At 36.3% G+C, this 22670-nt stretch overlaps 1 protein-coding gene across 1 annotated transcript in view; it reads right to left on the bottom strand.

Annotated features, from left to right (window-relative positions):
- Window positions 1-22670, bottom strand: part of ZC3H12B (zinc finger CCCH-type containing 12B) — a 518102-nt gene that overhangs the window by 273858 nt on the left and 221574 nt on the right. The window lies entirely within an intron of this gene.

Here is a 22670-nt window from a genome sequence, read left to right as displayed (position 1 = left end):
CACACTGCAGAAGTCTGTTTCATTGCTGCTTCAGGTGACTTTTCCTGTGGTTTTAGCTAGGAATGGTTCCCAAACGTCTTCATTTCACTTATATTTTACTTTTTATGTGAGTTTAGGGAAACTAACTACTGTAGGCTTGGAGGGCTATTTCTATGCAAGAGCACCCACTTGTATTTTATGAGGAGTTATTATTTATTTTTGGCATGGGAATTTGGATATTTGCTGTGTCTTTATTTGGTGTAAGCAGGCTGTTAGACCCCTGAGAGTGTTTTCAGGGAAAAGGAGGCAATGGGAAGAGCTAGTAGTCAATGCCTGGTTGCTGGGCTCTTGAAAGTAGGAAGGACCAAAAGGAAGGTGGAACAGGCTACTAGTTGCAGGGCCCTGGGAAGTGGTAATGAGCCTCAGGCAGATTTAGATTGTTCTGTTACATTTGACAGTGGCAGTGGCAAGGGTGTATGAGTTCCCAGGGAAGTGACAGCAACAAAAGGTGGTTCACACTCCCTCCTCTGTGGTGCCATCTGATGTGACTGGGGCTGCAAGTGGTGACTGTTCATGGATTCTGAGTGGTGGGTGGCCACACCCACCTCTGGAATTAGATATAATTTTGGCAGTTCGTCTCCACAACCTGTAGAGCATGCATGATGCACCCTATCCTGCTTAGCCCACATAGGAGGTGTTGCACATGTTGCTCCTTGTTTCAGGGTCCTGGGAAGTGACAGTGATCAGGCATGTGTGGGCATTGCCTGTAGCATTTGGCAGTGGTAGAAGGAGGGCGTGTGTGTTCCCAGGGGAGTGAGAGCAACAACAGATGGTGCTCAGTTGCAGTGCCCTCATTTTTGCCAAACTCTGAGGTGACTGGGGCCACAGGTGAAGCCTTCTAATAGAGCCCTAGTGGTGATAGGCCACGCAATCCTCTGATTTCTGGGATAACTGCTGTGATTTGTCCTGGCTGTCCGTAGATCACACAAGAGGTGGCAGGTCTCCCATAGATCAAGCAAGTGGCCTCTTGCCACCCATAGCCTGCACCAGAGGTGCCCTGACCTCTGAGAGTCCCTGCATGTGCAGAGAATGAGATTCCTATGTTGGTCCACCCCTCCTATTCTCACCCTCCCCAACAATGGTGCCTTGCTCCTCCTGTGGGCCCAGACTTCCTTTCAGGTTCCCTTGGCTGTGGTGTTCCATTCTACAGCCCATGGCACAGTGCTCCCTAGACCTTTAGGCTGTCTCCACACAACCAACCATAGTCCTCTTCCTGGAACTGAACTCCAGAGCCTGAGTTTCAGTACTCAGCCCCCACCCAAGTGTCTCAAGCTGTGGTATCCAGGGCGTTGGTGTAGATGATCTCTGCGGCTCTCACTTTGCTTTGTCCTCCTCAGTTCAGCTGCTGTGCTTTTCTGCGTGACTTTTAGGTCCCTCCATCTTGGCTGATCTCCCTGTCATTTAAGTGGCTTCCCAGGGTGTGGGTTCCTTGGCTCTTTAACAGGTCCCTCTCAGGAGTGCTAGTCCCGTTCTGATTTTCTCTCTCTCTCTCTCTCTCTCTCTCTCTCTGTTCCATTTTGTTCTACCCAGTTATGTGGAGAGTTTTGTGCCCTTTTTGGAGGCTTAAGTTCTTATGCTAGGGTTCAGTATATGTTCTGTGTGAATCGTTCTACATGCAGTTGTGTTTTTTTGAGGTGTTTGTGGGAGAAGGCGAGTATGATGTCTTACTCCTCAGCCTTCTTGATCTTTCCCCCAACTTTATTCTTTTAAAAAATTTATTGGAGTGTAGTTGACTTACAATGTTATGTTAGTTTCAGGTGTACAGCAAAGGGGTCAGTTATAAATATACACACACCCATTCTTTTTCGGATTCTTTCCACACATATGTTATTATAGAATATTGAGTAGATTTCCTTGTGTTATACAGTAGATCCTTGTTACTTATGTATTTTATATATAGTAGTGTGCATATGTTAATCCCAATCTCCTAATTTATACCTCCTCAAACATTTCCCCTTTGTTCACGAGTAGTTTGGTTTCTCAATCTTGGAATCTTTAGTAAGTTCTTTTGTATCATTCTTATCATATTCCACATATTAGTGATCTCATATGATATTTTTCTGACTTCCTTTAGCATAATTTCTAGGTCCATCCATATTGCTGCAAATGGTATTATTTCACTCTTTTTTATGGCTTAATAATATTCCATTGTGTATACATACCACATCTTTGTTATCCAGTTCTCTGTTAATGGACATTAAGCTTGCTTCCATATCTTGGCTATTGTAAACAGTGCTGCAGTGTATATTGAAGTGCATGTATTTTTCCAATTATGATTTTCCCCAGACATATGCCCAGGAGTGGGATTGGTGGATGATGTGGTAGTTCTATATTTAGTTTTTTAAGGAACCTCTTATACTGTTCTCCATAGTGGCTGTACCATCTTACATTCTGCCAACAGTGTAGGAGAGTTCCATTTTTTCCACACCCTCTTCAGAACTTATTGTTTGTAGACTTTTTAATTATGGCCATTCTAACTGGTGTGAGGTGATACCTCATTGCTGTTTTGATTTGCAGAGAATCCACTTTATTCTTGATGACTGTTTTTTAAGTTGTTTTTTTTTAATATCTTCCCTGGGCTAATTTTCTACTAGTAGGCATAAAGTACCAGCACTTCATGAACTGGTCCCTGGGTATCTTTGAAGCTTCTTCTCCTGTCACCTCAGACACTACCCTGTGCTTCAGGCATCCAAACTTCATATAATTCTCCCAAAATGTCACCATATTTTTTGATGTCACCTAACTTTGCACAACCTGTTCTTTCTGCTTAAAATGTTCATTTCCTCCTCATTCCAAAACTCTTACTTTACCTACTCATTTTTTAAGACTGAGCTCTATATTTTCCTTCAACCAACTCAAATTCCATCTGTCCTCCCAGGGCTAGTTTGGAGTTACTCTCCTCAGTGAAGCCTTCCCTGCCCACTACAGATTTCACTCAACTCTCATGTTAGCACTTGAAATGCTCTCAGAATCTTATCATTGTTTCTATATCTTAATCACACAGGTTACTGCCTCCCACTATTGCTTCTATTTTATTTGCAGTTGTACTGTTTCATAGCCTGACAATAAGTTAATAGAAGGCAGAGACTTTGCTTTAAATTTCTTTGTATCCTAAAAATGCCTGGTACCTTTCCCAAATACCTTTCTCAACAACTGGCTGAGATGGTCTCAAATCTTCAAAATTAACCATTACACTTTCTATGACACATTGCATAATATGTAGATTTCTGTTATGGGACACCTTCACATCACTGAACCTAATGATATACTTAGCCATCTGTCCATGACACACTGTGAATTCCTCTAAGGTGGGAACCAAAGCACAGGCTTTAAAGTCAAACAACCCTGGAAGCAAAATTCTAGCTCTTCTACTAACTAGTTGAATGAAGTTATAATCAGTAAAGATTAACATACTAGCTGCAATAACAACCCTGCAATTTCAGTGATTTCAAATTTCTCTGTCAGCCAAATGTTGGTCTGTAGGGAATGGCAGGAGTTTCTGTTCTCTACCATCATTAAGGAACTTAGTGTCTTTCTAGTCTGTGAATACCCCATCTTCAAGCATAGATTGTCTCTACCAAATGGAAGAGTAAACATGGAGGAAAATGTAGGGGATTTTATTGCCTAGCCCAGATGTTATAGATATATCTTTTTCACTCATATCCCACTGGCCAGAACTCAGTCATTTGGCCCCAATCTAACAACAAGAGAGCCTGAGAAATGTATTCTGTGTTCCCAGGAGAAAAAATGAACTAGGATTATGTTACATGTATAGTTGGCCCTTGAACAACACAGGTTGGAACTGTTTAAGTCCACTTCTACATGCATATTTTTCATTTTGTTTCTTTTTATGGCCACACCTGCAGCATATGGAAGATCCCAGGCTAGGTGTACAATTGGAGCTGCAACTGAGGCCTACACCACAACCACAACACTGGATCTGAGCCATATCTGCAACCTATGCCACAACTTGTGGCACTTCTGGATCCTTAACCCACTGAACAAGGGCAGGGATCCAAACTGCATTCTCACAAATAGTTGGGTTCATAACCTGCTGAGCCACAAAAGGAACTCCATGGATATTCTTCAATAGTAAATACTATAGTACTGCACAGTCTGTGGTTGGTTGAATACACGAATGCAGATACAAAGGGCCTACTAAAAGTTACATGCGGATTAACCCCCAACCCCCACATTATCCAAGGGTTAACTGTATAGTATCTTCTCTTCACAGAAGTGGAAGGAGTCCCTTAACAGCTCTAAGCCTTCTTTTCCTCATTGGAAAAAATGGAAGTACAGTTGACTCTTGAATTACACAGGTTTGAACTGTGCAGATCCATTTAAATGTGATTTTTTTCAATAAATACATTGGAAAAATTTTTGGATATTTGCCACAATTTGAAAAACATTCAGACAAATCACATGGCCTATAAATATTAAAAAAAAATTAAAATGTAGTATGTTTTGAATGTACAAAATATATGTAGATACTAGACTATCCTTGTATAAGTATAAAGTGAGTGATATTTAAATTAATAATGTTATTTTTCTTACTGTTTTCTAACTTTGTTTTCAAAGAATTAAGTTACCATACAGTATACCTCTCTCTCATAATTGGAGAAACTCTGCATCAGCCTAACATCACTTTGCTTTTTTAAATGTAACAACATTTACAATACTGGATTATGAATATAATACTGTATGTCATGAAATTTTATATGATTCAGAGTTCCTGTTGTGGTGCAGTGGTAACAAATCTGACTAGTATCCATGAGGATGCAGGTTCAATTCCCAGCCTCACTCAGTGGGTCAAGGATCAGGTATTGTTGTGAGCTATGGCATACGTTGCAGATGTGGCTTGGATCCTACGTTGCTGTGGCTGTGGTGTAGGCCAGCAGTTGTAGCTCCAATCTGACCCCTAGCCAGGGAACTTCCATATGTTCCAGGAGTGGCCCTAAAAAGCAAAAACAAAATTATATGATTCACTTATTAGTGTTTAAGCTGGGCTTCCATAAGCAATCATATTGATTACACTAGGCTACCGTAAAGCAATTGTGTTTCTCCTTCTTCATTAATCAATTCATGAATTGTTATAACTGTAAATAATATACCTTTATTTTTCACATCATCTTTTAATTTTTGTTGCCTAGTGTTCACAATACATACAACATCTACAGTGTTTTGTATCATATGAGACAAAATTAATGTAGCTACTAATATATGATTTATCTTGTATACAGACAAACTTCTGGTATTCCTTGTGATTTTTAATAACATTTTCTCTCTAGTATAGTCGTATACTCTATTGTAAGAACATAGTTATAACTCCATACAAAATATGTGTTAATCAACTGTTTATGTTATTGTTAAAGTCTTTCAGTCTACAGTAGGCTATTTAGTAGTAAAGTTATACACAGATTTTTTTACTGTGCAGGGATTCAGTGCCCCAAACCTCTGCATTGTTCAAGAGTCAAATTTTTATCAGTTAGGATTAATCTGTACTTGCATGTGATAAAAAAAACTAGAGTTTTATGCAGCTTAAATTCTTTTTTTTAATACACAAAAGTATGTTTGGAGTAGGTGGTCCACCAATGCTATAGTAACTGCACAAAATGGTAAGGGACTCCAAACCCTTACAGTTCTCTGCTTGTCCATGCCTCAAATATAGCTCTTATCCTCATGGTTCAAAATGGATCCATCCATCACATGCGTTTTCTAAGAAGTGGGATAGAAGAAGGAGGCAAAAAAAGGCATGCTCTTCTCGTTAAGAAAACTTCCTAGAAGACTTTATGACTACTCTGCTTAGATTTCATTAGCTAAATTTAGTTATATAGCCACACTTATATGTGAGAATATATTTTGGAAATACATTTAGCTGACTAGGAAAAAATATATCCAGTTGGAACTCAAGGATCTATTTCTAAAAGTAGGACAGAATGGATATTGAGGTAGGCAGCAAGCATTCTATGTTTCAGGGATGAGGATATTACTAGATTATTTTAAGTGTCAAATGAAATAATATATAAAAATGGTGGCCAATAAGTGGTAGTTACTGTAATTAGAAGCACAATTATTACCTGCATGACCAGCATACAGTCAATGCATGTTTGAAATAAGTACAATATCAATTAAAAAATGACTAAGCTCAAGTGATATTTTTTTTCTGAGAAAATGACCCTACTTCTCTATATCTGGGAATGTTTAACTACTTTTATCCTCTGGTTTACATGGCATATCTTCCCTACCTCTTTATACTCTGCTGTTGGTTGTATATGTATCTGACTTCGCAACTACGTTATGAGTACCGTGATGGAACGATAAGATCCTTACAAAAGGCCTAGTAACAAATCAGTATTTAATAAATGTTTGAATTCATATAAGGTTGCTTTCATTCACCTTTTCCATTCTGTTTTTTTAAATCGTGGTTGAAAAGAACACACAAATGCAAAAATTCCCATATTCATGGATTAGAAGACTAAATATTATAAATATTTCAATACTACAGAAAGCAAACTACAGCTTCAATGAAACCTCTATCACAATTTAAATACCAAATTTTTGCAGAAATAAAAAAGAAATATTAAAATTCATATAGGATCTCACATAGGAACCCTGAATACCAACCCTGAAAATGAAGAACAAAATTGGAAGTCTCACACTTTTTGATCTCAAAACTTATTGCAAATCTACAGTAATAAATACAGTGTGGTACTTACATAAAGAATGACATATACACAAATGGCATAGATTAGAGCACCCACAAATAAGCCCTCACATAAATGTTCAAATGATTTTGACAAAGGTGCTAAGGCCCCAATTGGGAAAAGGACAGTCTTTTCAAAAAATAGTGCTGGGAAATATGAATGTTCACATGTAAAAACATAAGTTGGACTTTTACCTAATATCATATACAAAAATTAACCAAAAAAAGTATCAAAGACATTAAACTTATAAGAAAACATAGTGAAAATCTTCATAACATATAATTTGGCAAGATTTCTTGGTTATGACTCCAAGGACACAGGCAACAAAACAAGAAATAGAAAAATCAGCCTTCATAAAAAATGTAAAATTGTTTAAAGGACAATACCAACAGAGTAAAATGATACCCATAGAATGGAAGAAAAATATTTGCATATATATTTGATAAGGGATTGTTATCCAGAATATATATAGAGAACTCCCAAAACATAATGGCAACAAAGCCAAATAATCCAATTCAAAAATGAGCAAAGAACATACAAATGGCCAATAAACACATGAAGATGCTCAACATCATTGATCATTAAGGATATGCAAATCAAAACTACAATGGGATACACCTATTAGAATGGCTAAATATATAAAAAAAAACCCATGTTCATAGCAGCATTATTCACATTAGCTAAAACATGGAAGCAACACAATTGTCTGTCAACATAAGAATGGGTAAGCAAAATGTGGTATAAACATACAATGGAATATTATGCTGCCTTTATAAGTTCATTCATAATGTGGACAAACTATAAAGACATTTTGCTAAGTGAAATAAGCCAGTCACAAGTAGGCATATATTGTATCATTCCACATACATGAGATACTTAGGGTAGTCAAAATCATGGAGGCATAAAGTAAATCCTTTTTGTTGGGGGTTAAAGGAAGAGAGAAATGTGGAGGTATTTTATAATGAGTATAAGACTTTCAGTTTTACAAGATAAAAAGACTTAGGGGAAAGAAGGATGGAGGTGATGTTTGAACATTATGCAAGTATTTAATATCACTGGACTGTGTATACATAAAAATAGTTAATATGGTGTAATTTTCCACAATTTAAAAAAGAGACATAAGATAGCTATTCCATTTACAAAATATTTATGTGTACAGTATTGTTAGATTGTAAGCAAAATGTTGAACAATAGATTTATGAAAATGTTTTCATCTTGCATGACTGAAACTTGATACCCACTGAAAAGCAGCTTCCCATTTCCCCCTCTTCCCAGAAACTGAAAATCAGCACTCCACTTTCTGTTCTGATGAGTTTAACTACCTTAGATACATCAAATAAATAGAATCAGAGCAGTATTTATCCTTTAGATTCTTGCTTACAGTAATGTTCTCAAAGTGCACTCATGTAGTAGCATATATAAAGGTTTCTTTTTCATGACTGAATAATATTCAATTGTATGTATATGATATTTTCTTTATCCATTCATTTGTCATTGGACATTAAGGTTCTTTCTAACTGTGGGTTACTGGGGGCTTTGGGTTTTTTGTTTGTTTGTTTGTTTGTTTGTTTTTTTGCTTTTCTTAGGGCTGTACCCATGGCATATGGAAGTTTCAAGGCTAGGTGTCAAATTGGAGCTATAGCTGCTGGCCTATGCCACAGCCACAACAACACCAGCAACCTACACACAGCTCATGGCAATGCCAGATCCTTAACCCACTGAGCGAGGCCAGGGATCGAACCCACATCTTCATGGATCCTAGTAAGATTCATTAACCACTGAGACATGAAGGGATCTCCCTGGGAGAGTATTTTTTAATTTTGTAAATTATTTTTTATTGGTATAGTTGTTTTACAATGTTGTGTTAGTTTCTACAGTACAGCAGAGTAATTGTGTTATACATATACATGTATCTATTCTTTTTCAGATGCTTTTCCCATGTAGGTTATTACAAAATATTAAATATAGTTCCCTGGGCTATATAATAGGTCCTTGCTGGTTATCTATTTTGTATATAGCACTTTGTATATGTTAATCCCAAATTCCTAATTTATCACACCCCAACAGTTTAGGAGGGATTTTTTCTCAACACCCTCATCAGCATTTACTATTTGTAGACTTTTGATGATGGCCATTCTGACTGTTGTAGAGTAATACCTCATAGTTTTTATTTACATTTACCTTATAATTGGTGATGTTAAGCATCTTTTCATGTGTTTTTTAGCCATCTGTCTTCTTTGAAAAAATATATATTTTTGATATAAAGTTGTATGTAAAGTTTGTATATTTTGGAAATTGAAGTCTTATTGATCACTTTATTTGCAAAAATTTTCTCCCATTCTTTTATTTTTTATGATTTCCTTTGAAGTGCAAAAGCTTTTAAGTTTAATTAGGTCCCATTTGTTTATTTTTGTTTTTATTTTCATTGCTCTAGGAGGTGGATCCAAAAAATATTTCTACAATTTATGTCACAAGGTGTTCTGCCTATGTTTTCCTCTAAAAGAGTTTTATAGTATCTGACTTTATGTTTAGGTCTTTAGTCCATTTTGAGGGTTTTCTTTTTTTTTTTTTTTTTTTGACTGTGTGTGAGTATGATGCTGAAGAATGTTCTAATTTCATTTATTTATATGTGGCTGTCCAGGTTTCCCAGCACCATTTGCTGAAGAAACTGTAATTTCCCCATTTTATATTCTTGCTTCCTTTGTCAAAGATTGACTACAGGTGTCTGGGTATATTTCTGGGCTCTCTCTTCTGTTCCATTAATCCCTATGTCTGTTTTTGTACCAGTAATACAATGTCTTGATTACTGTAGCTTTGAATATTGTCTGAATTCTAGGAGTGTTAGGCTTCCTCCTTTGCTGCTTTTCTTTCCTCAGGATTGCTTTGGCAATTCTGTCTTTTATGGTTCCATATAAATTTTTGGATTGTTTGTTCTAGTTCTGTGAAAAATGTCGTGGGTAATTTGATAGGGATCACATTAAATCTGTAGATGGCTTTGGGTAGTATGGCCATTTTAACAATATTAATCCTTCAAATCCAAAAGCAAGGGATACTTTTCCATTTCTTTGAATCCTTTTCATTTCCTTTACTAATGTTTTATTGTGCTCAGCATATGGATTGTTCACTTCCTTGGTCTGGTTTATTCCTAGGTATTTTTTGCTGCAATTTTAAAAGGCCTTTTATTTATATTCCTTTTCTATAATTTCAATGTCAACATACAAAAATGAAACCAATTTCTAAATGTTAATCTTGTATCTTGTAATTTTGCTGATTTCATTGATTAGATCAAGTAGTTATTGTGTGGAGTTCTTAGAGTTTTATATATATATAGTATCATGAACATTTCCATATAGTGACAATTTTACCTATTCCCTCCAATTTGGATACCATTTCTTTCTTTCTCTTGTCTGATGGTTGTGGCCAGGACTTCCAATAGTATGTTGAATAAAAGTGTTGAGAGTGGGCATCCTTGTCTTGTCCCAGATTATAGCAGGAAGGCTTTCAGCTTTTCTCCATAATATATTGGCTGTGGATTTGTCATGAATGACTTTTATTATGTTGAGATATGTTCTATCTACATCCACTTTGGTAAGATTTTTTATCATGAGTGGATGTTGAATTTTGTCACATGCTTTTTCTCTATCTATTGAGATTATCATCTGTTTTTTTACTTTTCTTTTGTTATTGTGTTGTATTATATTGATTTGCAAATTTTGAGCCATCCTTGTGAACTTGGGATGAATCCCACTTGGTCGTGATGTATGATCCTTTTTATGTTTTCTTGGATTTGGTTGGCTAAAATTTTGTTGAGAACTATTGCGTGTATATTCTTCAAGTGTATTGGCGTAAAATTTTCTTTTTTTAGTAGTATCTTTGTCTGGTTTTGTCTGGTGATGGAGGCTCCACAGAATGTCTTTGGGAATGTTCCCTCCTTTTCAATCTTTGGAAGAGTTTAAGAAGAATCGGTATAAGATCTTTGTACGTTTGGGAGAAATTGCCTGTGAACTCACCTGGACCTGGACTTTTGTTTGTGGTGAGATTTATTCTTCTATTCTTTTATTTATTTATTTATTTATTTATTTATTTATTTATTTATTTATTTATTTATTGTTTTTTTGCCATTTCTAGGGCAGCTCCCATGGCATATGGAGGTTCCCAGGCTAGGGGTCGAATCGGAGCTGTCGCCTCTGGCCTTCGCCAGAGCCACAGCAACTTGGGATCCGAGCTGCGTCTGCAACCTACACCACAGCTCACGGCAATGCCGGATCGTTAACCCACTGAGCAAGGGCAGGGATCAAACCCGCAACCTCATGGTTCCTAGTCGGATTCGTCAACCACTGCGCCACGACTCCTATTCTTTTTTTAAAAAAAATATTGTTTAAATAAAATGTTGTCAATCTCTACTGTACAGTAAAGATCCATCATATATAAATACATATATATATATGCATATATATGTTATTTTCTCTTCTAGTGATTGGTCTGCCCAAATTATCTACTTCTTCTTGATTCAGTTTTGTTGGGGCTGTAGGTGTCTATAAAGTTGTCCATTTCTTCTAGGTTGTCAAATTTCTTGGCATATAATTGTTTATAGCATTCTCTCTCTCTCTTTTTGTATTTCTGTAGTATCAGTGGATAATTTTCCTTATTCATTTCTTAATTTATTTGATTTCTCTCTCTTTTATTCTTGGTGAGCATGGCCAGAGCTTTCTAATGTTTGTTACCATTTCAAAGAACCATCTCTTGGTTTTATTGAATTTTTTATTTGTTTAAATCTCTACTTTATTTCCTCTCTGATCTTAACGATTTCCTCCCTTCTACTGAGTTTAGGTTTAGTTTATTCTTTCTTTTTTAATTCTTTCAGGTGGTAGGTTAGGTTTTTTTATTTGAATTTTTTTGTTTTGTTTTGAGGAAGTTCTGTATCACTATGAACTCCCCTCTAAGAATTGATTTTGTGGCATGCCATGGATTTTGTATGGTTTTGTTTTCATTCTCTTTGTCTCAAGTTATTTTTAAAATGTCCTTTTTTGATTTCCTCATTGACCCATTGGCTTTTTAGTGGCATAATGTTTCATCTCCATGTAGTCAGATTTTTCTCATTTCCTTCCCCATGTTTGATTTCAGGTTCCATGCTGTTGTGGTCAGAGAAGATCCTTGAAATAATTTGTATCTCATAAATTGGCTAAGCTTAGCTTTGCACCCTGGTATGTGGTCAATCCTTGAGAATGTTCCATGTGCACTTGGAAAGAATGTACATTCTGATTTTTTTGGATGTAATGTCCTGAAAATATAATTAAATCTAACTATCTTATTGTATCATTTAGGATCTCTGTTACCTTACTGATTTTATGTCAATTGATGTGACTAGGGTGTTAACCTCCTACTATTATTCTCTTTCCATCTATTTCTCCCTTCATGTCTATTAGTATTTGTGTATTTGTTCTATGTATTGGGGTACTCCTATATTAGGAGCATATATGTTGACAAGTTTAATATACTTCTCTTATATTGACCCATTTATTATTAACTAGTGTCCTTCTTTATCTTTATGTCCTTTGTTTTAAAGTCTGTTTTGTCTGATATGAGTATTGTGACTCATCCTTTCTTTTAATTTCTGTTTATAAAGCATACTTGTTTCCCATGCCCTCACTTGCAATCTATGTGTGTCCCTTGCCCTAAGGTCGGCAGTATAATGCACGGTCTTGTTTTTCATCCAGTCTGCCACTATGTCTTTCAATCGGAGGATTCCGTCCATTGACATTTAAGGTAGTTATTGATACATGTTTATTTATTTCCATTTTAAACCTTGTTTGCCAGTTGATTCTATGCTTCTTCTTTGTTCCCTTTTCTTTGTGTGGTTTGATGATTTCCTTTTATTTTATGCTTGTGTCCTATTCTTTTTGGTTTTTGTGACTCTATTGTTTGTTTTTGATTTGTAGTTGCCTTGTTTTTCAAATATGCTTACCCCTTCCTATATCTGCTTGCTATAGACTGACAGTCATATAGGCTCAAGCACATTTTGAAAAAAAGGTTCTTAATTTTCTTACTCTCCTTCATCACATTGTATGATTTTTGATGTCCATTTTCACATCTTCATGTTTATCCTTTTGCTGTTCCTTTTGTTGAGTATTGCTTTCACAAACAGATTTTATTTTTCTCTTTTTTTATCTCTATACTGGCTTATTTAAGATAATACTTCCCAAATATGACTTTCTCCATCCTATATCTTACTACTTTTCTATTTAGAGGAAACCTTTCAATATATCTTTTAGAATAGGTGCAATCTTTTAGTTTTTGCTTGTCTGAGAAGTTCCTTATTTCTCCTTCTATTTTAAATGATAATCTTCCTGGCTAGACTATTCTAGGTTTCAGATAGTTCCCTTTTAGAACTTTGAATATATATTGCCACTCTCTTATTGTCTACAGCATTTCTATAGAGAAAAGAGCTGACAGCTTTATGGGGGTTCCCTTGGAATTAACTATTTTTCTCTTGCTGTCTTTAGAATCCTTTCCTTATCTTTACCTTTTGCAATTTTTATTATAATATGTCTTGGTGTAGATCCATTTGGCTTCATCTTTATTGGGACTCTCTGTGCTTCCTGTATCTGAACTTCTGTTTCCTTCTTCAGATTTGGGATATTTTTAGCCATCATTTCTTCAAATATATTTTCAGTCACCTTTTCTCTTTCTTCTCCTTCTGGGATCCCTATTATGCATAGATTGCCATTCTTTATATCATCCCACACATCTTTTATATTGTTTTCATTTTTTAAATTTGGCTTTCTGTCTGCTGTCCTGATTTGATGATCTCCATTATTCTATCTTCCAAGTCACGTATTCCTTCCTACACATTATTCATTCTGCTATTCATTACCTTTGCTCAAATTTCATCTCAGTAAAAGAATTTCCTAATTTTCCTTGGCTCCTCTTTTTAGTTTCTGGTTCCTTTTCAAACTAATCTCCATTTCTCTTGATAGTCTTTCTTAGTTCCTTCAGTAGTTTCATTAAGTCCTTTTTTTTTTTAACTCAGTCTCTGTTATACTGAATAACTCTGTTTCATTGTTTGCTCCTTCAAGGTAATTCTCCTGAGTGCAGTGAGTGGTGCCTTTTTGCAGGACACTCACAAGTGGTGGTGCTGGTAGGATATTAGGCCCTCAGCTGCAGTACCATTGGGACATGTGCATTCACAGTGAGGTGGGAGTGATGGGCAGCATCCAGTCATATGGCCCTCCACAGCAGTGTCTGTTTCTGGAGTGGTTGGGGGTGCTAGGCAGTGGTGGGCTTTGCCAACTTCTGGAGTCTGAGATGACTGCAGAGGCTTGCACCAGCCCTGCAGCCCAAGAAAGAGGTGCCCTTGTACCTAAGAAAAAGCATGTGCAGAGAAAAAAATTCCTATGGGAGTCTTTTTGGACTCCCCAACAAAGATGCCTTGCTTCACTGGCAGGCTCAGTCCTACATTCCTTAGCTCTGGTGCACCCCTCTCTATCCCACTCAGGCTATTTTCATACAGACAACCCTAGTCTTCTCTCTGGGACTGACTTCCAGGGCCTGAGCCTCAGCACCCTGCCCTCATCCAAGTGCCTCAGGTTGAGGTTGTCCAGGTGGTAATACTGATTACACGTGTGGCTCTCTCTCTCTGCTTTGCCCTCCTCAGACTGCTGCACTCTTCTCCAAGGACTTATGGCTCCCTCTCCACACTGGCTGATCTCCCTGATGGTCAGGTGGCCTCCTAGTCCATGGATTCCTTTCCTCTGTCACTGCTCTCTCCCAGGAGTGCTGGGATCATCTTGATTCCTTTTTCTCTCTTCTCTCTCTGTATATATTTTTCCACTTTGTCCTTCCTAGTTATGTGGAGGTTTTATTTCCTGTTGTTGAAGTCTAAGGTCTTCTGCCAACATTCAGTGGATGTCCTTTGAAAACTGTTCTACATGTAGATGTTTATTTCTGATGTATTTGTGGAAGAAAGTAAGTTCCATGTCCTGCATCACCACTAGTCTGATTCTGTCTAATCAGTTTTTTTTTTAAGTTTAGGGGTTCCTATGTAATTTGCATATCAATCCTTTTTTAAATATATAACTTACAAATATTTTCTCCCATTCTATAAACTGTCTTTGTACTCTTTTGATTGTTTCCATTTCATGTTTAGTCCCACTTGTATATTTTAGTTGTGTTGCCCATGCTTTTGGTGTTATATGCAAAAAATTATTGCTGAAATCCATAATTTTATGGGCTAAATGTTTGTATCCCTCTAAATTCACATGTTGAAGGTCTAAGCCCCAATTTGATCTATTTAAAAGTTGTTCCTTGAGGAGGTATTTAGGTTTAGATTAAGTCATGGAAGTGAAACCTTAATGATAAGATTAGTGCCCTTATAAGAAGAGGAAGACAGAGATACCAGATCTCCCTCTGTGTGTCTCTCTCTTTCTCCCTCTTCCTCCCCATCTCCTTCTTGCTCTCCCTCTCTGTCATTCCACACACATGCATTAAGGTATAACCCATGTGAACACACAGCAAAAGTATCCATTTGTATGCCAGGAAGCACACCCTCACAAAGGATTTAATCTGCAACACCCTGTTCTTGGACTTCCAAGCATACAAAACTGTGAGAAGTAAATGTCTGCTATTTAAGCTACCTAGTTTACAGTATTTTGTTATAGTAACCTGAGCTAACAAAGACTGTAATTGGTGCCAAGATGTGGGACACTGGTGTAATACCTAAAAATGTAGAATTGGCTTTAGAACTGGGTGATGAGTAGAGACTGTATAAATTTGAAGTGGATACTAGAAAAAGGCAATTCTGGTGGGGGCCTAGAAGGAGAAGAGTAGAGCTGGAGAAGAAACCTCCATCTTCCTAGAAAATACATATATGATTATGAACAGAATATTGGTAGAAATATGTACAGTAAAGGCTATTCTCAGGATGTCTCTGTATGAAATTAACAACAGTGAAGAAAAGGCAATACTTATTTTAAAGTAGCAATGAAATGGGCTGGATTGTGTTTTTGAAAAGGTAGAAATTGTGAGCAATAAAATTGGATATTTCACTAAATGGATTTATATGAAAAATGTTGAAAGAACAGCAAAGTTTTTCCTGACTTTATATGGTAAAAGGAGAAATGAAGGAAATAAATTGAAGAAGGAATTTTTAAGCAAAAAGAAACCAGAACTCTAGATTTATATTATCAACTTGTCCCTTTTGCAAAAATGAGAAATGTGTTTGGAAGAGAACATCAAATGTTCTCTTATAATGATGATTTAATAAGATTAGTGTGAAGGTGAAGCACAAACCTAACCAGCTATATCAGTAGAGGCCAGGAAGAGATGGGATTACAATAGAAAATATATTAGTAGCTTGATATAAAGGTGACAGAGAAAGAGAGACAGAATTAAGGAAGGCTGTCAAACTTCTTAGATCCTAAAGGACAGCAAAAAAATACTATTATTCAAGATAAGGGAAGAATAATCCCCAAAGCAATTTAGAGATCATCAGGGCTTAGATCCTTAGATTCAAAGTGTATGTGTGGAAGGTGGGTAATCAGTTTGGTTTCAACAGGGCCAGTTGGAGCTGCCTGGCAAAGACTCAGGGGCTGTGAGTGCTTCCTGCCCTCTCAGAAAAGCCACAGAATTAGGCCAAAATCCCCAACCTTGTGGGTATCTAAATCTGGAGTAATGAGGGCTTTCATTTATCTGTAGATAAGGCTCCAGCTGATGTTGCCCTCATCTACAAATAAATGAATGGAAAAAAATGTATTACATAGAGTGGAATATTAATCATATTTATAAAGGAAAGAAATCCTGTCACATGCTATAACATGGATAAGCCTTGAGAACATTGGGCTAAGTGAAGTAAAGCTGAGATAAGACAGTAACAAGAAGATAAACACTGCATGATTCAACTTACATGAGTTTTCTATCAGACAATTTGATAGAAAAAAAATAGAATAGTAGTTGCCAGAGGTTTGAGGGAAAGGTAAATATGAGTTGTTTATAGCACAGAGTTTCATATTTATAAGATAAAAAAGTTCTGGAGAAGTTCTGCTCCAAGATTTTTTTGAAGGAAGCCCATTAATTCACCTCCTTGATGGAAAGAACAAATAAATAACTAATTGTAGAGCAATTCCTCCTGATGAAGAACTGAAGACTAATTGAACACCTTCTGCAATATTGGGACCACAAAGCGACGGGTAGGAGAGATGAAAACATATCACTTGTAACCCACCTCTAATGTTCAAACTGCACTGGGGAGGAATATTACTGAGGGTCCTATAAGCAGCCTTGCCTGCACTGTATTGCAATTTTAAAAATGTGGTGAAAAAAGAAACAGACTATCTATGAAGGAGATCCATTTACTAACCATAGAGCATTTGCCAAACAGATGGTGAACTACTGGAACTCTCTCTAAGGTCAGAGATTGTAGAGTATCATCTTTTGTGTTTTCCCTCCACTTTGATAGCATGAATAGTAACATAGACCAGGCACTCTAGCTTGCCTGCCAAGGGTACCTTAGAATACTCTAGTGTCCTGGCCCATACAAGCTACAGCCTTCCTACTAAGCATCCCCAGGCACAGCACACCCCAGGACCACCAAGCCCATGGCTACTAAAACTCCAGCCACCACATCATGTCATCAGGTGGCCCTGGTGCAGTGGACACCAGGATCCCATTACCCATATCTGCTCTGACTATTAGCATCTTATCAGTGTGGCCCAGACAAAATGCACCCTAGATACCCTTGGCCTGTGACTGCTCCAGCTCCAGCTGGCCTGTCAATGCAACCTGGTACATATGTTTACACAAAGGATGAATGTTCACAAGCCCACACCTTCAAGACTGTGACAAGTAGCTGTTTTGCCTAATTCATAGAAAGAAACCCATAAAGACAAACAAAATGAGAAGACAAAGGAATGTATTCCCAAATAAAAACCAAGATAAAACCCAAGGGGAAAAAAAACTCAAATAAAATGAATGTAATTTATATTTGATAGCAAGTTCAAAATAATGGTCATACAGATACTTACTGAACTGGGGAAAAGAAAGGAGGAACACAGTGTGAAATTCAACAAATAGAAATTTTAGGAAAGAATCAATCAGAGCTGAAGGATACAGTGAAATGAAAAATACACTAAAGGGAATCAAGAGCAGATTATATGTTACATTAGAACAAATCAGTAATCTGGTAGACAGAATAGTGGAAGTCACCCAATTACAAAAGCCAAAAAAAAGTAATTTAAAAAATGAAGATAATTTAGGGGCCCACTGGTACATCACACATACTAACATTAACATTGTAGGGTCTCAGAGGAGAAGGGAGTGATAAAAGTGGCAGAATAATTACGTGAAGAAATAATTTCCTTTACCTGGAAAAGAAAACAAGTATCCAAGTCCAGGAAGGACAGAATCCCAAACGAGATAAACCCAGAGATCCACAACAAGATATATGCTAATTAAAATGAGAGATATTAAAGCTAAAGAGAGATTTTAACACTAAGAATAAAAGAAATACTCTTATGCAAGAAACCACACCCCTAAAAGTATCACTTGTTTTTTCAGCAGAAACTTTTCAGGACATAAGGAAGTGCATTGGTATATGCTATAAGAAAAAAAAAGTACAACAAGGAATACATTAACCATCAAAGCTATCATTTAGATATGAAGAAGAGCTAGATTTTCCAGGTGAGGAAAATGAGGGAGATCATTACCACTAAGCCAGCCATACAGGAAATGCTAAAGCATCTTTTTTAAACAGAAAAGGAATAGGTCATAACTAAAAATAAGAAAATGTATTTAAAAATCTCACTGATAAAGGTGAATATATAGTAAAAGCAATGGATCAGCCATTTAAAAGGATAGTGTGAAGGTTAAAATTAAAAAGTAGTAAACTATCCTATAAACTACAATAAGTTGTTAATGTAAACACAAAGTAAAAAGATATAAAATATTATATCTAACATAAAATATGAAGTGGAGAGTAAAAATGCAGTGCTTTCAGAATGCACTGAAACTTATGTAACATTCAATTTAAAATAAATTGTTTTATATTGGGTGGTTATTTATGAACCTCATGGAAACCAGAAATCAAAAACCTACAATAGACACACAAAAATAAAAGGAATTGAATAAAATATAACACTAAAGAAAATACTCAAACCACAAAGAATAGACAATAAACAGAAAACCACAAAAAACCCTAGAAAACAAATACAAAATTGCAAAAATTACATACCTAACAATAATCTTTTTAAATGTAAATAGAATAAATGTTGTAAGCAAGACATATAGGGTGGACAGATGAATTTAAAACAAACTACATGCTGCCCACAAGAAACGTTAGATCTAAAGACACACACAGACTGAAAGTGAAGAGATGGAGAAAATACTACATGCAAATGGAAATGAAAAGAAAGATGGGGTGGCAATACTCATATCAGGCAACCTAGACTTTCAAACAAAAACAGTAATAAAAAACCAAGAAAACAATACATAAAGATAAATGGATCAATATAAGAAGATGATTTAACATTTGCAAACATTTGCACCCCAAATAGGAGTATTTGTGTATATTAAGCAGACATAAAGGGAGAAACAGACAGTAATAAATAACAATTGGTTAATTTAATACCTCATTTATCTCAATGGATAGATCATTTAGACATAAAATTGTAAGGAAACAACAATCTTAACACATTAGTCTGGATAATATTAATAGAACATTCCATCCAAAAAGGCAGAAAACATTATTTGCAAGTGTACATGAACATTCTCCAAGATATATCACATGTTAGGCCACAAAATAAGTCTCAATATATTTAAGAATATCAAAGTTGTATCAAGTATCTTTTATATGATGCATATCAACCACAATTATATGAGACTGAAAATCAACTATAAGAACAAATTTCCAAAAATTCACAGATCTGTGTAACCTAAACCATATGCTACTAAATAACCAGTGAGCAAATCAAAGAGGAAATAAAAAATACCTTAAGACAACAATGTAAAAGTGCTACTGTCTAAATTTCATAGAATGAAGAAAAAATAGTTTTAATGGGGGATTTGTACTGATAGAGCCTACTTCAAGAAGCAATAAAATATGAAATAATCTAATTTTACACCTAAAGGAACTCAGAAAAGTAGGACAAACTAAGCACAAAGTTAGTAGAAGTAGGGAAATAACAAATATCAGAATGGATATAAATTAAGTAGAGACTAAAAAGCAATAGAAAGGATCAAAGAAACTAAGATCCAGTTCTTTGACAACATAAAACAAAATCTATGAATGTTTAGCCAAACTCATCAAGAAAAAAAGTGTCCATATAAATAAATTATGGAATGAAAGAAGAAAAGTTACTTGAGCAATAGACCACATGAACAGAGATATAAAAATTAAGAAAAAATTTTTGAGCAAGATAGATCCAACTATATATAGTATGAACACTCATCATGGCCAAGTAGAGTTCATCCCATGAATGAAAAGTTAGTTTAATGTTTAAAAATCAATAATAGGGAGAAGCCAAAATGGTGCACTAGGATATGGAGCTCACTTCCCCTCACAAGCAGTAAAAAATACATTTACAAATGGAGCAATTCATACTGAAAACAAACAGGAGACTGACAGAAAAACGTATACAACCTAGGCTTTAAAAAGATTCACATGAAATCAGGTAGGAAGGGAAGTGAAGCAATCAGGTCAGGACTTGATCACCTGGGAAGGGACACAGAAGAGGAAGGAAATGACATAGGATCAGAGATACCCCTGGATAGTGAGTGGTTCAAGATACCTATTGGGTGTCACAGCCCTGAGGACTGACATTGAGAAGATAGGTCCTCTTAGCTAGTTTGAAAAACCAGTGAGACTAAGAAGAGAGCTGTTTAAAACCTATACTTCCCTCATGAAGAGCATGCACACGCCTGCCTACTCCCAAAACTGGCAAAGGAAACATTGAAATTGTTAGGGACACAGGCCAGTTTCTCACAACTTCCTTGGCATACACACCTGCCTAACCTGAATGCCTGTTCCAGCCCATTTTCAAGTTCTTCTGGCTCTATGGCACAGAACCCCACTAGGTCAAGGGCTGGAGCAGTCAAGGGTACTGCATGGTTGTGAAGGACAGAGCCAATGTAGACCTACAATAGCATCTGAATTGGGCAAGAGCAACAACTGTGGGCACTCATGGAGGCAGAACATTGGGAGCAGTAAAGAACTCTGACTGTGTCTTGAGCAAACATGCTTGCACCCTGACCCATGTGGAGGGCTTGCTCTGGCCCTCCTGCCTCCACACTAGGGTAAGGGATGCTGAATCTATGGGGAATGAGCAAATGTGGACAAGGAGGGAGGCAAGGGCAGTCATTGCTAACAGTTGTGAAGGTAGTAGGTTAGGAGTGTTCTGAAAGTCTCCCTGCACCAAAACTGACACAGTCTGTGACTCGGTCTGGGCCAAGTGCAATTCCAGGTCTTCCACTGAATTTGGAAGTGAGGAGAGCACATATTTAGAGGTAAAGGAAGTGCCTCAGACTTGACCCTCAGGGCTTCTGATCTAACAACTTTAGACCTAACTCCTATAGGGCAATGCTGTCTACTTTAGAGAGAAAAAGCCCCAGCACACACATAGGTTTTGCCCTAGTTTCTCCAACTCCAGCCCCACCTCCTAAGAAAGTGTTAGCTGTCAGCACACCCTGGGGGAAGACATTACTCATGGCATACATATACTACATAGGAATGTTCTTACATAAGGTCACCACTTCAAGACTAGGATAGGTAACTGTATCACATAATTTCATACAGACAGAGAAAATTAAGCATAATGAGAAGATAGGGGAATTTGTCTCAACTGAAAGAAGAGAAAATCCCTGAAAAAATAACAAATGAAACAGAAACAATTTACCAGATAAAGAATTCAAAGCATTAGTAATAAGAACTCTAACTGAATTAGATAGTAGACAAAGTGAGAATTTTAACAAAGAACTAGAAAATATATAAAAAGAATCTGAAATGAAGAATCCAATAACTGAAATGAAAAAGAAGGAATTAACTGTAGACTAGGTGATATAGAAGAAGGCATAAGAGACATGGAAGACAGAATAATGGAAAACATCAAATCAAACAACAAAATAAAAACACTTATAAAATAAGAACAGTTTAAGGGACCTCTAAGACAACATCAATCACATAAATATTTGCATTATATGGGTCCCAGAAGGAGAAGAGAGATAAAAGTGCTAAAAATAGGTTTGAAGAAATTATGATGGAAAAATTGCTGAACTTGACGAAGGACAGATATTCAGGTACAGGAAGTACAGAAGTTCCCAAACAAAATGAACCCTAATAATCCAACACCAAAACATATCAAAATTAAAATGGAAAAAGTTAAAGAGAGAATTCTGAAGGCAACTGAAGAAAAACAAGGAGTCACATACAAGGGAATCTCCATAAGTCTAACAGTTTATTTTTTAATACAAATTTGCAGGATGGAAGGGAGTGGTAGGATATACTCAAAGTGCTGAAAGAGCAAAACCTGCAAACTAGATTACAATACCCAGCAAGATTATAGTTTATAAATTAAGGATAATGAAAAACTTCTTAACAAGCCAGAACTAAGTTTTCATCAATACTAAGCCTAATATAAAAGAAATGTTAAAAGTGGAAATGAAAAACCTATAACAAGAAGTAAGGAAAAATCCCACTAGTAAAGGGTGTGAATCAATCACCAAATATTCTGGTATGAACATTAAAAGAACAAAATTATAAAATCAGCTATAACTACAATAACCTGATGATGAACAGTAAAATGTAAAATATGACATCAAATGCAAAACTTGCTGGAAGAGAGTAAAACATGCAGTTCCTTTAGAATGTGTTTAAACTTAAAGGACTACCTGTTTAAAACAAGTGAATAAAGTTATAGATAAACTTATATGAAACCCACAGTA

The sequence above is a fragment of the Sus scrofa genome, chromosome X (genome assembly GCF_000003025.6).
Source record: "Sus scrofa isolate TJ Tabasco breed Duroc chromosome X, Sscrofa11.1, whole genome shotgun sequence".
NCBI classification, from domain to species: Eukaryota; Metazoa; Chordata; class Mammalia; order Artiodactyla; family Suidae; genus Sus; species Sus scrofa.
The sequence above is the reverse complement of the archived record's forward strand: the minus strand, read 5'-3'. Positions and strand labels throughout refer to the sequence as shown.